This window comes from Pimephales promelas, chromosome 10 (genome assembly GCF_988280905.1).
Source record: "Pimephales promelas chromosome 10, fPimPro1.hap1.1, whole genome shotgun sequence".
Classification (NCBI taxonomy): domain Eukaryota; kingdom Metazoa; phylum Chordata; class Actinopteri; order Cypriniformes; family Leuciscidae; genus Pimephales; species Pimephales promelas.
Window position 1 is genome coordinate 10705607 of NC_142778.1, and position 19672 is coordinate 10725278.

Sequence of the window (19672 nt, forward strand, 5' to 3'; positions counted from 1 at the left end):
TACTCAGACAAGGCATCATGCCTCAGACTAAAGGGCTTCACTTATTGGACAAAACGGCATCGCGCCTCAGACTGAAAAGCTTCAGCTCTCAGGAAAAACAATGTCAGGTGTCAGGTCTCGTACAATTAGGCATCAGACAAAACAGCCTCAGACAAAAAGGCATCAGGCAAAACAGCCTCAGACAAAAAGGCATCAGGCAAAACAGCCTCAGACTAAAAGGCATCAGACATAAATGCATCAGGCGAAACGGACTCAGATGGAGTTTGGAGGTTCGCATTGCCCCGCCCTTTGTGACGTCATGTGTACACGCGGTTCATAGCTAAGGTCTGAGGATGTCCTAATATGTACACCGTACTGCACACTTAATGTTAGCCTTGTAATGTTCTGTGATAGCACTAAAAAGTATTATTTATTTTATTTATTTACTATTTATTTATTTATTTTCCACAGAAGAAAGAAAGACAGGTTAAGAACAACAATTTTAATGCATGGCCCTTCTAACTTTGCAATAGTATGTCAATAATGATACATTTTTAATTTAATTTTGAGCTGTCAACTGATGTGATGTGGTTACAATGGCTAAATTTGTCAGTCACTTCAGCATTATGTGGACTAACAAATAGGGTCTCACTTGGAAGCCAAAGGGAGTTTGTGTTTCAAGGATGCACTGCTTCCTCTCGCCTCTCTAGCCAGTCCCTTGCGTGAATTATAGGTAAGGGTTATACGGTACCACACTCCCTGCCTCTACATCGGAACGCTATAGGGCATTTCAGAATGTTTGTAAACAATAGGCACCGCGATACTTCCGGGTGGCAGAACGCGAGCGGCTTCCATTGACTAACTGAAGAGATCCAGCCGGCAACTGAACAATTACATAATTAAAATCATTGTTGTTGATCAAAGTTGAAACGATGGTGAAAACATGTTGTGTTTGGGGTTGTGCCACCACATATACAGCAAAAGGTGTAGGTTTTTTTTATCGATTTCCTTCAGAAAAAAGTAAATCTATCCAGCGAACCTGTGGGTGAGGAGGTTAAAGCGAGTGGACGTCGTCAAAAGTGCATGTCGTCTTCTAATTATGAGCCTGAGCCCGATTAAAAACCCAACCATTTTTAATACGTGGGTCGTTATTTAACTGACGTTCTCAACTAACTTAGTTAATTACTTTCTATATTACTTTCTTTTGAGCGGTGAGGAGTAAATGCTTCTTCATCGTAAATGCTTCTGATTGGCCATTGCGTTCAATAAATCAACACATATGTCTGTGATTGGCTACATCGCTCATCACTGCAGTCACGTTATAAAAAGAAACTCTGCCATGTAAATCATTTCTATTTTGTTTTAGTTCTTCTTGTTGCTTTTCTGCAACATATGAATACAAATGTATTCGTTTTTATTTGTTTTATTCATTGATATTTCTAGTTTGCGGGAGTCCCGCGAATCGTTTTATTCTCCCGCAATCCGCACACACAGAGTGAATGCATTACTACCCGTGCTCGCACTCGGCCATCAGATCTAGTCCCGCGCCGTGCTACGTTGGGAGTGCACGTCTCTAAATCAAAGAATCTAAGCTCTAATGATCATGTTAACTATGTCTGAATTTCCACCACGTCTGTTTTTTAATCAACTGTTGAAATGCAGACTGGGCTACTGCCGACGGTGTGTCTCCCTCCAAGCAATTTACTAGTGTTGCCATAGGGACACTTCGGCTTTTGCCACCCGGAAGAACGTCTATTATTGTTGTGACGTCATAGTGAATTGTCGTATGCTTCATAGGTTAGAACCCACCGCCAGGGCCGGCGATTGCTATAGGCGAACTAGGCCCAATATTATGAAGCTGCAGACTCGGAGCCTGCATCTACAGTCCCCCACCGAGAGTCCCACATTCTCAAACCCCTCTTTTTTCGAACACAGCGCCTCCTGCTGTTAAAAAGATCAAATAACACTCGCACACAGAGTCCAGCGCCTGCTTATCCAAATGCAATTAAAAACAATAGGATGCAATATTAACAGGCTCCAAATAAAGTATCCAATAGATATTTGCGTTCCCTGCTTAACTCATGTGCCAAAAAACCTCATTGTAACAGATGGAAGGGATACAATTACAGATCTATCTTCTGAAAAATAGTATACGATATTGCTACAATTTTATTCAAATTCCAATTTTTCTTTCAGTTCAACCTATAATATTCTAATTAACATTACGATGCTAACATTACAAAATCTGTTTTTTGATATTTTGAATGCGAAGCAAAACAAATCAGAATAGACAAAACACCAATAATACACAATTATGTACTTTATTTAATGATCACTAAACATCATCCTGCTGTAAAGAAAAAAGGAAGAAAAAACTGTGTTCGTGACTTTACTTTTCGTCTTCCATTGCATAAAAAAAAAAAAAACTCAAGTCGCTTTGCATAATCATAAAATGATATGTTGCTGGGTTGGGGGCAACTCCATTAGAGGCCTGCATTTCAGGCCGAGCCTGACGGGCCCCGACTCATTACACTCCTCGGGCCGGGCTTCGGGCCAATTTTAACGTCATAGTTCACACGCGAGCCGGGCCTCGGGCCTGTTTTTTTTATAGCCTATTTTAGATATTACTTAAAATAAAATATGAGAAGATGACTATTGAAAAGCAAACATAGAAAGACATTTTATAACCTATCATACTGACATATGACTGACTCACGGCACGCACACGCGCACACAGGTTTCCCGGCAACGCGATCCGCGCGACCGGCTCGTTCTGTGTTTAGTGTCCCGCCAGCAGCAGAAGTAGTGAGCGTGACTTCAGCGCAGCTGGAAAAAGTACGACTGGATTAAAACTTTCCACTGTGGATGGTGCTTTTTCTGCACGATGCTCTGTAAGAGACTGTTTAGGAGGTTGTCTTGTTGTTTTTTGTTTGATTTGAGGCCCGTTCAGGGCTCTAAACTCCATCGATTGATGATGTACCCTGGAATAACCTACAACAGTATAGGCCCGATAGCACGTCTTATGATGTTTCAAAAAGAAAGAAAAAAAAAAGAAAAAAAAGATGTTTGCAAATGTTACCTTCATGTTGCACTGCTCTGTTGAAGTGTCCTTTGAGATGTTTTTGAAATTTGGACAACTTTGTGAGTTTGAAAAATAGGGGGGCACAAAATGGGCAGTGAAAATAACTGCAGCATTTATGACATATCTACAAAAAGTCCAAGGATAAAGGCTAATGCTAGCTATCAAAATATTTCCAGGGGGGAGGGAGTGAAAAAAAAACATAAATTAACGGCTCAAATCTTGTTACAAACTAACTATCTTTACAAATATTAAATGGACTATTCATATGTTGTATCGACGAGCTAAATTAGTTTAATAAAAAAATAAATCAAACGAGTAGGCTACTATGATTCACTAAATAAAATTGAAGATAGCCTACTCACGTTTTGGCTTAAGTTCTTCACATGTTATCCGATACAATTTGATAGGAGGCGCTGTCTCGAAAAACGAGGGGTCTGAGAATGCGGGACTCTGGGTGCAGGGGGACTCTAGATGCAGGTTTTCAGAGTCTGCAGTTTCATACTACTCAACTAGGCGGTTGCCTAGGGCGCCAAATGTGTTGGGGGTGCCGCGAGCGTGTGCTCTAGTGTCGCCCTTGACTTAAGGCCAATTTATACTTCTGCGTCGAGGGTACGCCGTAGTGTACGGCGATGGCTACGCACGAAGGCAACGCCGTTGTGAGCATTTATACTTCTGCGTTCAGGTCTTGGTTGCTCTGCAGTACTGCTCCGAAACGCTAGTTAGCGGCAGAGGGTTTTAATGTTCCACTGTGTTTAGATTCCTCACGGCTAGGTTACTACAAGCAATAGCAACTGAAAGAGAGTGGTTTTTGAGGTGTAAAAACAGTTCACTTTAGTGAAATTACTAAAACTGAAAGGCAGAAATGAGAGAAGACGTCGGAGGAGATGGTACGTGTGGAAATCATAGACAGTGGTGGAAATGCATGAGAAGGTACGTGCGGAAATGTGTAGGAGGAAATGCGATGCTACCAAGCCGACCAATCACCGATCTTGCGGTCCGCGTCGTCGCGACGTGTAGTTACATTTTTGAGGAGGTGCGCGTCAGGCGACGGCGAAGGGTACGCGCTATGGGACGCGTCTGTGCGTATGCTACACCGTACCTACTGCGCGCACCCTACGCAGAAGTATAAATTGGCCTTTATGCTGCGTTCCAGGCAGGTTTTTGAGCACGTATATCACAACTTCAAAACCACGACTTACGACTTTGTAGCATTCCAGGTCATTCACGCCAAACTACCTAGATGTAAACAAACCAGCATGGCGGACCTTACGGGGCTCACGCGTATTTGTAATAATTTCTAACGCCAAAGGTGCTTACTCCTTGTTTATTTGTGGGAAACTGAGGAGGAAAAATAGCGCATGAGGCAAGATAAGCTGTTATACCTTTTATTTTACTTTATTTGTATATTTGGAAATGTATTTGGTATTAATTTATCCTTGCACTCAATGGACTGAAAACTAGTTAACGTTATATTGTCCTAAAGTGTATCTCACCGAGTACCGCCTGCAGAAACACTGCATCCGTAGGGGCTGTCGTTGTAGTTTTGTAAATGTTCGTGGGCTATGTGACGTCAGAACTCGTAACTGGGAGTACATCGGTCTAGTACGAGTTCACGGGTGGGAAGTCACGGGTTTGACTGCCGTTCCAGTGCACTTTCACTGGTATAAGGTTGGAAAAACCCGAGTTACAGGTTGCCTGGAACGCGGCATAAGAGCTATGGCATATTTCCTTGTAACCAAATTTTTTTAGTTTCTCATGCTCATTTGGTGATAGATGGGTTTCCTGCAGAAAGATAATGTGCTTATTTTCTTTCTTTATTTTTGTCATTACCCTTGCCCTTTTGGTTGCATTTCCAAGACCGTTTACATTTAGTGACATTATTTCAAGTTTTTGTACCATTAAATAATAACAAAATACAATGTAGCTCTTCCTCCTCCCAATGCCTCCGAAACAAAAAACATCAAAAATGAACTGATGAAAACACAAAAGTAAATAACCTGGACATATTGACTTCACAAAATGAGGCATTGAAAATACACTCTGGGTTACAATCCCAACATCAAATGAAGGGGAAAATCCTCGTACGAAGCGAGGGCCCCCTCCCAGAATTAGTGATAACGCAAAATGAGTTCCACTCATTCCAGCTCAAAATTTGTCATCCTCAAAATAGGGTAAATATATTCATCAAACCTGTAGGGCATTCTGAAGTTAAGTTAGGATAGGGTACGTTGAAACTCTTGTAGTCAATCGCGTGCGCGTTTGGTAGCTTCTTTATCTCTGTGGCGAGGGACGAGTTGCCATGTTGATGCGCTCTCCAGCTGATCCAGCAGGGCAGCCGCGTCGAGTCCTCCGCGATTCCGTGGTTCTTCCACCTCGATTCCCTGATTTCTCATCTCACGTGCAGCCTCTGCCGGAGTGTGGTACAACCGTGGGCCTGTGTCCCAATGGATTCGAAGGTTAGTGAAAGGAGATTGAAATCGGATGCCTTTAGCCTTCAACGCGCTCATTATATCTTTATATGCTCGCCGTTTTTGCACCGCACCCGCGGTATAGTCATGGTCAAAAGCTACAGGCTTGTCTCGTATGAGCATCTTCTTCTGCCACGCGTTTTTCAGTTTAGTCTCCTTGGTCTTAAATTCAAGAAAGTTCACGATAATGCATCGTGGGGGTGCATCCACGATGGGTTTGGGGCCAAGGGAGTGATGAGCTCGTTGTATTTGCAGGTCTGTATCCTCGCTGATCAACTTTTCATTTCGAAGTAGGTTTTCAACGAAGGTTATTGTGGAGCTGCCCTCTTCTTCTTCGCAGACCCCGTAGATTCTCAGATTATTCCTTCCCCCTTGATTCCAAATCGCTAATCTTGTCCATCATCTTCTTTTGTTCCTTTAATTATTGTCTAAGCACGTCATTAGTTGTCGCTGACCAAGTCTCGAGCCCCCCTATGCGACACTGGGCTTCTTCAAGTTTTTCACTTTGTTCCTGTACCGCTAGCTTCATCCCTGTTAGTTGTTGCTTGATGTCTTGTTTAAGAGTATTCATCTCTTGTTTTATGTCCGCTTTAAATGCATTCAGATCCGATTTTAACTCTGCCCGTAGGTTACTTATCTGCTTGCTAATAGTTAGCATAGTTTCGTGTAGGGTCTGTGTTGTTGTCATGCCGTCGCCATCTTCTTCATCCGTGTACGCATGTGCTTCGTCTTCGAGATTCGAGATTTTGCTGTTCTTTATCTCCTTGTATTCTCCTAGGCCCTCTCTTGCCTCCCCCTGGCATATTTTCAGACAAAATAGTCTATTTCAGAAACAGTCAACTTGAATTTCAGGGGAAAATACAACCCAACTTTGAGGAGTTCAAAGACTAATCCGCCATATTGGTCAGCCGTCCACCGGAAGTCCCAAACTCTTTGGGACTTTGGGAATTATTGAAATTTTAAATATATATTTTTTTAACATTTTATAAAAAATAAAATCAATTTGAAATGTTTCAAACTCAATCAAAATGTACTTAATGTACAATGAAAAAGATATTGTTTTTTCGGCTTATAGTCTCTTATTATGCAAAAAGCCATTGTTCAGTCATAGATTCAATATTATAGTTAAAAAATATGAAAAACTTGTCAAAGATGAGCATTTTATGAGGAAAAGTTGCTTTAGAGTGTTTTTTGTTTTGTTTTGTTACCATTTCTGCCCGGATATTTTCCAACTGCCTCTCTAGGTTTTTGAAATCCTCCTCAGTGGCCAAGGTAGGCATGTGGAAAACAGTGTCTGGCTCCACGTTTTTTCCAATTTTTCTCAGTTCTTCTTTAATTTCAATAAATAGCATCAACACTTTTTATTGGAATCCTATTTGCAATAAAGGCATTGTGTTAATATCAAATACCATACAAAAACCATACAAAAAAATACACATTAAAATTAATATGTTAAATAGGTTATTTTAACTGATGCTCCGTCTGAGCTTGGTGGGCATAAACTCAGCTCATAAGCAAGCATACTAACTTGGGAGTCCTGGCTGCTTGGCGCTCTGTCCTGCTAGCTGTAATGAACTATCGGTATATTATTATTTGGAATATTCACACCAGTATTTGACAACTTTGTAAAATAGTGTCCATACTAACTTTGAGAATTCCTGCCAGGAGGAGTCCTGGGAGTCCTGGCTGCTTGGCGCTCTGTCCTGCTAGCTGTAATAAAGTGTCGGTACATTATTATTTGGAATATTCACATCAGTATTTGACAATTTTGGAAAATAGTGTCCATACTAACTTTGAGAATTCTTGCCAGGAGGAGTCCTGGGAGTCCTGGCTGCTTGGCGCTCTGTCCTGGTAGCTGTAATGAAGTATCGGTATATTATTATTTGGAATATTCACATCAGTATTTGACAACTTTGGAAAAAGGTGTCTCTACTAACTTTGAGAATTTCTGCCAGGAGGAGTCCTGGCTGCTTGGCGCTCTGTCCTGGTAGCTGTAATGAAGTATCGTTATATTATTATTATTATTTGGAATATTCACATCACTATTTGACAAGTTTGGAAAACAGTGTCCATACTTATTTTGAGAATTCCTGCCAGGAGGAGTCCTGGGAGTCCTGGCTGCTTGGCACTCTGTTCTGGTAGCTGTAATGAAGTATTTGTATATTATTATTTGGAATATTCACATCAGTATTTGACAACTTTGAAAAATAGTGTCCATACTAACTTTGAGAATTTCTGCCAGGAGGAGTCCTGGGAGTCCTGGCTGTTTGGCGCTCTGTCCTGGATGCTGTAATCACAATAAATCAAGATTTATTAATATTAACTCATAGCGTTGTTGTACTACTAACAAAGAACATTTGACTTCATGTACAGTGCTCTGTCACCTTACATTAATTTCTCCAATTATCCAATAAAGTGTAAAATATCTCCATGGTTAATTTAAGAACAATATTGCAAATTATTTTTTGTTAGTACATGTATGTCTTGGATTTATTGCAAGAATCACAGTCAGAAGCCATTGGTGAATGATCAATGCTTGTTTTGAAATACAATTTACACTTTATATATGATTATATATGATATATGAAATTAGTAGAAGGCAGCTGATTGCAGCATAATAAGTTAAATGTGCCCTGTTAATACAGCACAACAACATCTAATAAACTAAATTTACATTTAGGTCTACATTAAATATCATACCTGGTTGTGTAGACATTTCGTGGTCATCAAATGGACTTATACGAGTACCTAATGAAAGATTAAAAAAAAAAAAAAAAAAAAAAAAATCACTACTACCACTATGTACACAATGTTAAAATTTGTATAATATGCAAGGTAGTCTAAACTTTAAATTAATGTAGTAGATATAAAAATTAGCAAACATTATGTATTTATATTTGCGAAAAAGTATACTTACAACGTTTTGCGGTAGGTGGAGTTGCAAAAAGGTCCTCAGAAAAGTTTTCAACTGGAACTAGCAAAATAAGAAAAATCATAATAAAAGATTTTAAAGCAAAGCTATTTACACAGAATGCCTGTCATTCAAACACTAAGTTTTTAATTTGTATTGCTCAAGTACATACACATTTAACAATTAGAAGCCAAGCGATTGAAGGAGAAATGCTCCTTTTAATATTGCAAAAAAAAAAATTAAAGGATTAGTTCACTTTTGAAAAAACTTTTGCTGATAATTTACTCACCCCCATGTCATCCAAGATGTCCATGTCTTTCTTTCCTCAGTCGAAAAGAAATTAAGGTTTTTGATGAAAACATTCCAGGATTTTTCTCCTTATAATGGACTTCCATGGGAACCAGGTCCAACCGAGGTCCAAACGACAGTTAATAACAGTTTCAGATGCAGCTTCAAATGTTTTTAAACGAAACCAGACAATGAATAAGGGTCTTATCATGCGAAACGATCGGTTTCAAAAGCTTTTCAAAGCTTATTCCAAAAATGTAACTTTTCTAAGGAAATTTTCTTAAATGTTAAGTAAAGCAACATGGTAAAAAGATGAATACAACTTGATTTTACTTTCAATTCCTTTTACATTCTCCAAGGTATAACTTTAACATTTTTCATAACTCCATGTAGGACGTTTCTGTCCATAAATGTAAGCACTGTGGCAGTTGTAATGCAATATTTAGAAAATGTACTCTTGTACTCTTGATACTCAAGTACTTTTAAAAACAAGTACTTTAGTACTTTTACTCAAGTACACATCTGACTGTAGTAATTTTTTATTTGTACTTGAGTAAAATTTAGCAAGGGGTATCTGTACTTTTACTCAAGTAATAAAGCTGTGTACTCTGTCCGCCTCTGATGGTGACCTTTAGGTCAAGAACATCCACAACCAACATTCCATCATGACGCTTTTCCCTCACAAACACAATCTGCTCAGTCTCCAAAAGGAAGCAGTGATTTGGTGCATTGGCTGATATGGAGTACGGTTTGCGCCTCGAAAGCTTTATGTGTTCCTGTGTATTTGCTTTTTCAGCCAATCTTTTAGTGACCTGGGCAACTGGATTTTTGCTATTTCTGACCATTTTTTTATGGACTGAAGGTGGTTCTCAAACGGAAAGCAGGACAACTCGTTAAAGGAGCACTTGTAGTTTAAAACATCATCAGTAATGTGTTTGAAGTGGATGTTGTATGTTGGAAAGTTTCCCCATAGAGTTCAGGACAGGTATCCACAAAGTGTTCCAGCAGGTTTTGGGCATATTCCAGGTAGTGTCCTCTTCTGGCATCATCATCATCCAAGAGAATAGACATACCAATTGTTAATGACAGGAAGTGATGGTAATGGTCCTGAGAGAGAACATCCTGCAACACAAGTGGTCCAGTGTACAGCAGAAATTGCCGAAGTTCAGTTGCTTTCCAGCGATCAAGTTCGGTCAGAGATCTTGGCTGCCTGGCAAACTCTGGCATAGCTCCTTTCAGTTTTATCAACTTATCGCTGATTTTTTTCAGTCTGCCCTTTTTGCAACCTGCAAATAACTGGGCCTCGCAACAAAAAAGTAAGTAATCTTTTCACAGCTCCGAGAAAAATGAGGTGCATGTGGTCAAGAGGAAATTGTGTGACACATTTGATTCCGATTTGGTCTAGAGCTGTAGGTTCCTTCTGATGGTTAGGATACTGCAACTGATTGAATTTATCATCAGTGAGTTTCTCACAAGATGCTCTATTTAAGTGGACAACCCTGCCCTCAACTGATGTGGCCACTGAAAGACAACGCTCGCATCAAGGCATTATGGCTTTTGATACACTTTAGCAATGCTCTTGCTTGAGCATCACATACGAATGCCCGCAGAGTTACTTTGTGCACTGTGGTTTTGTGGAGGACACCATTACGCATAAACACCTGCAATTCTGCTATTAAATCACGAAGATAGTCGTGAACTTGCTCGGGCTTGCTATTTCCATAATAGAGACCAACCAGAAATGGCTCAAAATTAGAAAATTTAGCTAGAATAGGCCAAAAATGTGTTTTACTGGACTTGATTATTGGTAGACCATCTATATTGATAGTAAGGTCTACAGTGCCTGTAAACCATGTGTTTTGTGAAAGGAACTGGAGAATGCCCGGCTAAACCATGGTATGTGTATTGGCCACCACATACATTCTTAATTTCAAGTCCAGAAGGGGTTTGAAGCAGTGTTCTGCTGTCTTTTGGAAGTGTATGTCCATGTGTTCTCAATATTCCCAGCAGCTTATTTAGTGCAGCATGTGTTTGATTTGTTGTTGTTGCCCATTCAGCCAAATCTTTGTGTAATGGTGGTGTGTCATCAGAATCGGAATAATCAATCTCTGTATTAGAGTCACTGGAATCAACAGTTTCCTTGTATCCATAGTCTAAATTTGATGGACCCTCTTCTGCATCTACAATCAAAGATGGACCTACCTCAGACAAATGTCCATGTGTTGATGGACCCTCCCCAGACACATCTCCTTGTATTGATGTATCATCCCCAGATACATCTCCTAGTAGATTTACATCCAAATCTAGATATTCATCCAAGCTGCTACTTGATGCAGCGACAGCATTAACACGTTCTCTCAATCGACGCCATTAGGTATTTGGGATCCATAACTGTTGAATATGATAATAAAAGTAACATTACAATTGACTATGTAACTGTAACGGTCACCAGGTGGAGTGCCCTTGAGAGTCACCGGAGGGCACTCCACACCAGATGTTCATGTTTCACTCACAACTACATTTCCCAGAACTCACTGCCCGGACTCATCATCACTGATCACATTCACCTGTACCTCATTCACTGATTGATTACATTCACATGTGTCTTATCCTGTTAGTCTGTCTATATATACACCTTGTGTTTTTGAGTGTTTCTGAGCGTTTTCTGTGTTTGTTTTCTGGTTTTTGACTTTGGATTGTTCTTGGATTCTGATTATTGCTGCCTGCCCTGACCTCTGCCTGTTTCTTGGATTCTCACTGTGTATTCTCCATTGTCCTGTCTGCTGATTCTCGACCCTGCCTGTGCGACTATTCTTAAATAAAGCTGTATGTGGATCTTCATCTCCATGTCTCAGAGCAGTTCATAACAGAAGACTTCACCGCTTCAGATCCAGCAGCCGAGAAAGAACCGAGATCCACCAAATCCCACTTCTCAGTCTCTTCTGCCTCAGCCAAGGTAATCGTTCTATAGAGGAATATGTTAAGGAATTTTGTGAGCTCTGCCATGGGATAGACTTGGACGATGCAGTCTTAAAGGATGCTTTCCGATATGGACTTCAGGACATGTTAAATTATCTCATGCCTGACACAACCCCTCAATGGACATTATGTCAATATATTGAATTCGCCCTGAGGATAAGCGGCTCATCCTTTTCTATGGGCCCTGTGGATGAGGGTTTCCATGAATTTATAACACCCGTTGAAGCAGAGTTCTACTACACCTCAACTGATTCACCGGACTCTCGTTACGTCTTAGCAGAATTTCCCGAACCCTCTACTACCGAGGGGACGTTTCCGGAAACCGTTCCTCTCAAGTCTCCCGATCCAGAGCCTGAGCTCCATGTAGCCCTGTCGAGCCAGAGACGCTTCACGTCAACCCTGCCGAGCCAGAGACGCTTCACGTCAGCCCTGCCGAGCCAGAGACGCTTCACGTCAGCCCTGCCGAGCCAGTGTCTACGGACAAGATGGCCGATTCAGAGACTGTTCACGTTCCTTCTGCCGATCCAGAGATTGTTCACGTCACCACCTGCGAGCCAGTATCTAAAGACAAGATGGCCGCCTCCAAGCCAGTGTCTATGGACAAGATGGCCGATTCAGAGACTGTTCATGTTACTTATGCCAATTCAGAGACTGTTCACGTCACCGCCTCCAAGCCAGTGTCTAAGGACAAGATAGCCGCCTCCGAGCCAGTGTCTCCGGACAAGATGGCTGATCCAGTGTCTCCGAACAAGATGGCCGATCCAGTGTCTCCGGACAAGATGGCCGATCCAGTGTCTCCGGACAAGATGGCCGATCCAGTGTTTGTTTCTGTGTTTGTGTCTGTCCTTGTGACCATTTCTGTTCTAGTGTCTGTTCCTGAGCCGGTGTCTATTCCTGAGTCGGTGTGTGGTCCCGAGCCGTTCTCTGGTCCATCACCGCCCTGGCCGCCCGAGGGGTCTTCACCGCCTTGGCCGCCCGCTCATCCTGCTCCGCCCTGGTCGCCCGCACAGCCTGCTCTGCCCTATTCAACCGTACAGTTGCAGTAACTTGGACAGAAAAAATACTCTGCTATGTTAACGCTAAAATGTCACGGTAGCGACACATTATGACTAATAATGTAGCAGAATTTAAAAATGAACATGTAAAAACGTACTCACATATTTACAAGTTTGAAGTAGAAAGGTTTTATGCTCGCACTTTGCTCTCCGACTGCTCTCATGAAAAATAGATTTGCAAAATGGCGGAAATGCTTACCGCGATATCTTGTCGTGCGTCACGGTCATCTCGGTAGGGCTTCGCTTGTGCCATCTAGCGGTTGGGAATTTAAATTGAATTTTTATAGAACTTAAAATAAAAGATACAATATTATCGTCGAATGTCTATATAACTTTGAATGTTATGTGACAGCAAAGATAATGCTAATTAAAATGTTTACAAAAGTGTTGGCTAAAAGTAGACTAGATATAGCCTGTCCAATTCAGAGCTAAATCTTGGCTAAAAAAGACCATGTCATGAATGGCATCTTGTTGCAAACATGGGATAACAGCCATCTTATGCACTACCTGGCCATAAACGTTTTTTTTTTTTTTTTTTTACTTTGGATTCAAAGTGGCCTAAAAATAGTCGGTCTGACAAGGAGCTAAATCGTGATAGACTATGAATATAACGTGAAAGAAATTAAACCAAACAACTTATAATCACTGTTGCATTTTCTCCCATGATGGAATATCATAAATTTCGTAATTTATTGTGGCCAAAACGACATGTATACAAATTCAAGGTTATTTTGACTATAGGGTTACGGACTATATCGGGTAAAACAGAGACGGTGAAATGACGACTATTGCTTGCTTGGAAATAGCCCCTCTACTAGAGAGCTAGATCGCGTCTACGCACAGCCTACACATATAACATGGCAAATAAATGAAGCCAAACACTTTGTAATCTCAGTTGACTTTGATAGCATGATGTAATATCTTACATCTCGCTAGTTAGTTAGGAAAAAATGACTTGTAACCAGATTTAATGATATTTAGGCTAGAAGTGGGCTACACATAGCCAGACTATATTGGGTCTATATATTGCTTGCTGGGTTGTCTTTAATCTAGAGCACAAATTATGTAAAAATTAGTAGAGCTCACCTTAATCAATGGTACTTTGTGTTAAAGTTTATCAGTTTGTGTTAAGTTAACTTAAATGTACGAAAGATTTTGTGTTTTTGAAATATTTACTGGAGTACAAAGTATAACAAAAGAGAATAGTCATCTTTAAGACTTGCTGCTGAACAAAACAATTGTTTTCGGTCCAAAAATGGATAAACACCGACTTTTTATGAGGAAAACGCAAGAGAAGTGACCACAACACACCAGATGAGAGACAAAGAGGAAATAGATAAAGAAAGAAAGAGACAGAAGGAAAAAAGTTACAGTTGGAATAAGGAGCTCAGAAACAGAGCATCAAGCTGAAAAGAAACAAACAAGGAGAAAACAAAAACAGACAAGGACTTAGAAGCACTACACAACAGCAAGAACAGCAAGTAACTGGACAAGTAACATCAGTAAGTTTTTGCATGTATTACTACAAAACAAGTCTGTAACTGAAAACACTCAAACTAATAGCTAAAAGCTAACATTGGACTGTGGCTACCTAGAAACGGCATCAATAACAGCTGTAGTGCTGTTTTAAAGGAACACAGAAGCTTGATTAACTGATTCATGATGTCTACACACTCTGACACCATTGAATATCCCCCAACTATCAAAAGCAAAACTGCAAGAGGAAAATATAAACAGACAATACTTCGAGAAAGACCAGAAATCATGTTCCCAGATCATTAGAAAGATGGAAGGTCCTGTAATTTAATCTTCTGGACTGATGAACCATATGCCTGGCTGAATGTGATCAGCTCTCACTACCCAGTAATACAGAGAACAGGCATTTGTAATGGATGGAAAATAAGTGTACTGGAAGAAAATGACTCTGAAACCACCAGAATGACAGTGAACCTGTTCAAAAATGGAACTACCATGATACAAGGCGACCTGAGACAGTTTGAGTATGACTTCCCTGCAGCTGAGCTGAGAAGGAGAAAGAGGTCCTCACAAGCATTGCTCCAACCCTGGGAGCCAAACCGTCCTGTTCTGTCCCTACTCCAGACAGACAGCCTAAAGCTGACACTAATCCTCCCCTGCTACAGCACTCCGAGGACCTCGACATCATGAGAGAACACTTCTCCCAGATGGAAATAGAACTGGTACAGATCAAAGAGCAGCTGGACCAACAGCAGTCTACAACCCCTACTGTCAGTGACTTCCAGGCCAAAAAAGAACAGGACAGAGTCACAGCTGAAAGTGTGTTTCAACAAGAACTAGATCGTCAGAGAAGACAACTAGATGATCTCAGTCAGGAGATGAAAGAACTTAGGAAGGGCAGAGACAACTGCAGGACTGAATACTCTGAGAGAAGAACTACAAGATAGGGACAGGCTTAGCCTACACGCCAGACTGAGCTCCACACAACCCCCTGTGCCCACCTCTCAGATGCAGACCACATCCAACCAAACTCCCAGTACACCTGCTGAAAGACAACACAGCCCTTTCCTCGAGGACTCCCCCCTCTCACGCAGCCTGGTGCAGACTCTAAGCTCCCCCCTGTACCAGCCAGCTGCCTCCATACAAACATCCCAAGCCAAAACACCAGTTCCAGTCCTGCACCTGTCCAAGACCCTTCCTCTAACCAGCCTCCAGCTAGTAGCTCCAGACCTGAAACCACCACCACAGCTCCGCATCCAGACCTGATAGCTGAGAATGAACCAACACAAACAGGCAGAAGGGCTGACATTATCCTCCTCACGGACTCAAATGGAAAATTCCTTAATAAAAAGACCTTATTTCCTAGGCACAGAACAGAGAAGATCTGGTGCCCTAATACCAGGAGAGCCCTGGAGCTGCTAACAGTAAATGAGCTGGGCTCACCTAGCCACATCATCATTCACACAGGCACCAGCGACTTAAGGACCCAGCAGGACAGACTGGCGGACTCTCTGAGGAGAGTCATTGAGCAAGCATCCACCAATTTCCCTACCAGCAAGATAGTCATATCTGCGCTGCTGCACAGGAGAGACTTCCACCCCCACACTATTCACAGAGTGAATACCAGCCTCTCCAGGGACTGTGCCCTCAAACCCAACGTATTCTTGGCCCACCACCTGACCCTCCACCTGGACTGCCTGTATGATAACATACACCTACATAGAAATGCAGTCCCCACCCTTGCTAGGACCCTGAAGGATGTTGCTCTTGGAAGGAGCCCTACTACCACTCCAACAACGCAGATCCTACGTAGACCTTCAGGACGTCCTAGACCTTCAAGACCATCCAGACCTCCACCATACATCCACCCCCGGCCATCAGAGAGGACGGCCAGGCCACCAAACCCACCGCATCACCAACTTCACAGCCAACACAACACCCGATACCCAGTCCCCAGCCTGGAGGTCCCATACACCCCCTCATCCCAACGGCAGAACCAAGACTACAGGAGCAGCAGCCTACTGGACAGAGCTATGCTGCCGCGGTGAGAAGAGCCTCAACCTCACCCCCCTCTGGTGAACTCAAAGACATTTTACACATGCTAAACCTTCTCTGCTCTCGACTCATATAGCTACATGATGGAAGAGCAGAGACCTCTTAGAAAAATCACGATAATTAATAATATAACATGTTAGATATCATTTTAAATGAATAATAATATAAGGAAAATTCTAAACAATATCTCACAAATGATACATTCTAAAATGACAACACTAAAATGTCACATGAAATCGTTTACAATAACATGTTGGAACATTCAAGGTTTGAGACCATCGGCTTTTGGTCTAAAGAGCAGAAATTTTAACAGAGAGTTAAAAGACTCTGACATCATAGTTTTACAGGAGACATGGTGCAGAGATGATGTTTCCACTGGTCGTCCTCACGGCTACACTGGGATTATTATACCATCAACAAAAAATCCCACAATAACCCAAGGCAGAGATTCAGGAGGCATGATTATATGGTGTAAATCCGAACTGAGCCAGTCCATCACAGTAATTAAAAAAGAAGAATCTTATATATGGTTGAAAATTAACAAACAGTTGATTTGTGCTGAGCAACTTGTCTACATATGTGCAGTGGCACAGATAGGATTTTTTAACTGGGGGGGACCAGGCTGTCAGCAAATTATTTCAACTCAATTAGTTATTTTGCGTAATTCAGGCTTTAACTAGTGTTTAAGTAGTTACTTTGCGTAAATTTGGGCTAATGATTTGCACTAAAAGCCATTGGGGGCTTCTTATTTGAAATGAAATTTCATGGAAAAAACAACAATGAACAAAGATAAACAAATGCCTACCTGATCACCACAATGCATGATCAGACTGTTATTTGACTAGTATGCCAATCACCCACAAAAACTTCATGTCTTCACCAAAGTATATTTTATTTGAACTTTTGCTAATCTCAGCTTTCACAGTTTATCATTATGAACAAAAAAGCAAAGAACCAATGATAATAAAAGTGCAAATAATAACATAACAACAACATATTTACATAAATACAAATCAGTAAGTAGGCTATACGGAGTATGAGAAATTCCGTTTAGTGTGCAACCAAACAAATTTACTCAATGAAGGACCCAAAAACATCTCTCCTCCTTTCATTACCCTGAACATACTGCTGCGCAATGCCTAGTCTGTCCAGTCTGTCAAGCCTCTCTTGGTGAATATAGCACACAGCAATGCCATTGAGTCTTTTTTGTGTCATGGTTGATCGCAACCAAGTTTTCAACCTGCGTAACCCACTAGAACTGCGCTCTGCCTCAGCTAATGATATGGGCAGCACCATCAACAATCTTACTAATGTCTCTACCTGATCAAATAGGCCCCTGACTTCAGGGGGCATTTCTCTCAAAACATGCACAGCATATGCAGTTGTGCTGGCCTTGTGCTTGTTTTTAAACATGGCTAATTGGACTTTCAAGTCTTCTTCATTCAGTTCAGGATATTTACAAACTGCTGCACAATTTGTAAAGGGAGTCAGGAGTGAGTTTTCCAGTTTTTTTAAAGTTTGAATGCCTGGTTGCATACACTTCTCAGTAGTTTGTGCATCTACTGTGTCAAGGATACGGTAGAACTCTATTCTGTAAAAATCCACAGCTGATCCAGGTGTGTATGCAGGAGCCTGCCCAGAATATCTCTTTTAGGGGGCCTATGTGTGCGTGGTGGAACAATGGTCTCTAGAGACAGATTGTCACACATGTCTCCTGCCTCCTTAACGATTGCCTCAAAGTGTTCAGTATTTCTTTTGGATTTCAAGCTTTCTTGGACAAGAGAGACTGCAGAGAGTATACTCTCCATTGTTTGAGTGTTTTTCTTGAGAGATGCATTTAGAACCTCTAGTTCACTGATCACATCTAAAGCAAGCAGAAGTCCCAGTACAACATTACCCTGTTGCAGTCGAACATGTAAGCCCTCTGCCTGGCTTGCAGATCCAGAATTACTTGCAGCCATCTCATCCAGTGCATTTAGTACCATCCCATATTGGCTGAGAACAGCACGGATAGCAGGTGAGCGTACAGTCCAGTTGCAGGGGTGTAATCCCGGCATCCTGGCCAAATTTGCCCAGTACCGTCTGTCCATCATGGCCTCCTAATCATCCCCATATACACCAATTGGCTTCATCACTGTCTCCTCTCCACCAGTAAGCTGGTGTGTGGTGAGCGTTCTGGCGCAATATGGCTGCCGTCGCATCATCCAGGTGGATGCTGCACATTGGTGGTGGTTGAGGAGATCCCCCCCCCTTCTATGTGAAGCGCTTTGAGTGTCCAGAAAAGCGCTATATAAATGTAACGAATTATTATTATTATTATATTATTACCCTTCCCCTTCAGCTGCAACAATGGCTTTAAACTGGTCTTTCAGCTTACCAGACTGCCCAAAAATGTGCCAAGTTCATGTATCCAGTCAAGAGCATTTCGCACGACACTGGAGGCTGAGCAAGCCTGTTGTGCAATTAAATTAACACAATGTATGTATGGCGCTAGTGGCTGTGCTCGCTGAATACCAGCCTGGGCACCTGAGTACTTTCCAGACATATTTGAAGCCCCATCATATGCTTGACCTCGGAGGCCAGAAATTGGCAAATTCAGTCTCAACAGAACATCCAAAATGATTCTGGCAAGGTTTTCACCTGTTGTAGAAGTTGTTTCATACATCCCTATAAAATCTTCATGCACCAGCAAATCAGAGTCAACATAACGTAGGCACAGCGCCTCCTGCTCAACCCCAGAGATATCCCTTGTCCCATCCATAATTATCGAATACTACAACACTGGAAGGGACCGGATCTCATCTGCAATTGTCCTGATAATCAATGAACTCATCAAATTTATACGCTCATTTTGACAATCCCAAGATGTGTGCACCCCCCTTTTTGCAGATAACCACCTTGTGAATGATTGATCATCTTCAGCTTTGTATTTTAAAAGCTGGTCAAGGTTACCTTGATGATGTTCATGCCCCCTAAAGGCCAATCCCTGCCTCGCCAGAAACATCTCGCCTCCTATTATTTTCAACAGGCTAGCTCTGTTTTCTGCCTGCTGTGCACTGACTGCACTGCTCAACTGTGTAGTAACTGGCCTGTTTTCATAGGCAGCAGTTGTAACAGCAATGTTGTGACCATCTGATTTCTCATGCATGGAAAACTTTTCAAGAGCTTTTTTCCAGTTTTTAAATCCAGTACTGACAAAAGCTGGATCTATACTCTTGGCTTGTGCTGGTTTCCCTGTCTTGAAGTACTTAGAGCAATGAAAACACAACACCATCTGTGCCCATCTGTACATGCAGCCAAGGATACTTCTCATACCACGATTTTTGGAATGTCAGTGTCCGGTCTTTCATCGCTTGTTTTTGCAAAACTTTAGGATCAG

The 19672-nt window shown here is 41.6% G+C and overlaps 1 pseudogene; it reads right to left on the reverse strand.

Annotated features, from left to right (window-relative positions):
* Positions 1 to 7748: 7748 nt before the first annotated feature.
* On the reverse strand, positions 7749 to 11734 carry LOC148977320 (uncharacterized; annotated as a pseudogene).
* Positions 11735 to 19672: the final 7938 nt, after the last annotated feature.